The sequence below is a fragment of the Triticum dicoccoides genome, chromosome 5B (genome assembly GCF_002162155.2).
Source record: "Triticum dicoccoides isolate Atlit2015 ecotype Zavitan chromosome 5B, WEW_v2.0, whole genome shotgun sequence".
Taxonomy (NCBI): Eukaryota; Viridiplantae; Streptophyta; class Magnoliopsida; order Poales; family Poaceae; genus Triticum; species Triticum dicoccoides.
The window spans coordinates 217,449,212-217,451,954 of NC_041389.1; positions in this window are offsets into that span (position 1 = coordinate 217,449,212).

The window sequence follows — 2,743 nt, forward strand, 5'->3', positions numbered from 1 at the left end:
CGTGTCCCGCCCTAGAAGGGCGTGGTATCCGCTGCTAGAAGGATCCACTTGGAATGTGATTTCTTCGGACCTGTAGTTCTCCGGAGTGCCGAATACCACATTGAGTGTGATTTTTCACGCACACCGTGCTTCCCGACTAGGGATGATTCCCCTGAAGGTTGTGCCGCTTTGCTCAATGCGGCTCTTATCGATTTCCATCTTGCCGAGTGTTTCTACATAGATCAAGTTTAATCCGCTTCCGCCATCCATGAGTACTTTAGTGAGCCGAAGGCCGTCTAAGATTGGGCTAAGGACCAAAGCGGCTGGTGCCCGGACGGTCTAGAATTGAGGTTCATCACTAGCATTGAAAGTTATAGCAGTGTCGTCCAACGGATTTATTTTTGCCACACGGCAGATTTCAGCGGAGCTTCGATGAGCTCGCCTGCGCTTGTTGTTTGAGGCGAAAGTCTCGAAGACTATTAGTAATGTAAGTTTTTCTTTGGCGGGACGTTATTCTGCTTTATGGCTTACAAGAAGACCCTCGCCACTTTTTGCTACCTGCCGGAGTATCCAACATGCTCTAAGGCTATGTGTTGGTGTAGTGTCCGGCGTGCTGTGGAGTTTACATGGCCCATTGAGCCATTCTTCCAATACGGTTCCACGCCCTGGGGTGGCTTTGGTTTCTTGGGAGTTGAGTCGGCCGTCTTTCAAGAGTTCGTCCGTTTAGCTCGGACAAAGGTTTTAGTGAGAGCCGAATTATCCCAAAATTCTGTTTGGGTTTTCCAGGCGCTTTCCATCGCGCAGTACTTTTGTACTATGATTGCCAAGTCCGCGAAGTGTGTTATGTCACGGCGACTTATAGCATTAAGGATTCCTTTGTTCGTGCAATTTTTGCAAAAAATTGAGACTACGTCCTCCTCACGACAGTCCTTGACCTTGTTTAGTACAAGGAGGAATCTGGCCCAGTAGCGATGTACTGTCTCTTGGGGATCTTGTCTGGTATGGGAGAGAGGTTTTAAGTATGGGTGGGTGGGTGTAGCTGAATCTGGATTCTAATCCGATCTAACGCCCTGGGGCAGGGAAGCTTCCGGGCTTGACAGCTCGGGATCCGGAATGCTGCCCAATTTCTTCGGCCCAATAACCGATTCTAAGTCCGGGGTCTGGGCCATGTCTTCCCTTGAGCGGGTGTCCGGCTCAGGGAGCTCGGTGATCCGGACATAACTCGTCCTCAAGATAGAGGGGTAATGCGTATGTGGCTCCTCCACTACCGCTATATCGTGGGTGACCGGCAGGGATTTAATGTCCCTTTGGTCAGGTTTAAGCCCAATCCGGTCATAGTCTGTGGTGACTCCCAGAGCAGCGATGCGATCCAAGAGCCCGTTAAGGGAGGAGAGCTCGATTGGATTCATCTGTTCGGCGAGTTCCGAATTGACATGGAGGCTATGTGTGATGACCCGAGAGGTCGTCGTCGTCGGCATGACAGCCGATGAGGCGGCCATAATGAAGCCTCCAAGTCGGAGAGTTTGGCCTACAGCCAGCGCTCCCCCGAGGTGATGTTGTCCTTGACAACGATACGGGCCATCGAGCCTTGCAGCAACGACACAGAGGAACTCTCAATGAAAGCACCAATGTCGGTGTCAAAACCGGCGGATCTCGGGTAGGGGGTCCCGATCTGTGCGTCTTAGGCTGATGGTAACAGGAGGCAAGGGACACAATGTTTACCCAGGTTCGGGCCCTCTCGATGGAGGTAAAACCCTACTTCCTGCTTGATTGGTATTGATGATATGAGTAGTACAAGAGTAGATCTACCACGAGATCGTAGAGGCTAAACCCTAGAAGCTAGCCTATGATGATTATGATTGTGATCGTCCTTCTAAGGACAAACCTCTGTGGTTTATATAGACACCGGAGAGGGCTAGGGTTTACATGGAGTCGGTTACAAAGAAGGAAACATAATATCCGGATTGCCAAGCTTGTCTTCCACGCAAAGGAGAGTCCCATCCGGACACGGGATGGAGTCTTGAGTCTTGTATCTTCATGCTCCAATAGTCCGGACGAAGTATAGAGTCCGGCTGTCCGGATACCCCCTAAGCCAGGACTCCCTCACATAGCATGCCCAAGATTGCTTCCAAACTTCTGACTGCAAGGTTGAGACCGCGCATGGGAGAGCTAGTCCAGGCGAACTAGTCCGCTTTCATCAAGGGGCGATGCTTGCACGATAACTTTCTGCTAGTGAGGCAAATGGCGCGCTCGATGCACCGAAGGAAAGTGAAAGGTGTACTGCTCAAGCTTGACATTACAAAAGCTTTTGACTCCTTGGCTTGGCCGTTTTTGTTTGAAGTGCTAAGAGCCAAAGGTTTCTCAGAATGTTGGATATCTTGGATCGCAATTCTTCTTACCACGACCAGCTCAAGAGTGTTGGTAAATGGATGCGCTGGCGAGAAGTTCATGCACGCTAAAGGATTGAGGCAAGGGGACTCGATTTCCCCTTTGCTTTTTGTTATTGCCATGGATGTCCTTACGGAAATTATCATCAAGGCGCATGAGGCTCGAGTGATGAGCACGATCAATGGATGTAGCCCAATGCAGCGCTTGTCTTTGTACGCCGATGATGTAGTACTATTCATCAAACCAACATGGCCAGATCTCCTGTTCGTTAATGAAACTCTCACAATCTTCAGAGCGGCATTGGGGCTTAAAGTAAACTTTACCAAATCAGCGGCAATTATGATCCGAGCTGAGACAGAGGATGAAGAGCTCGTCA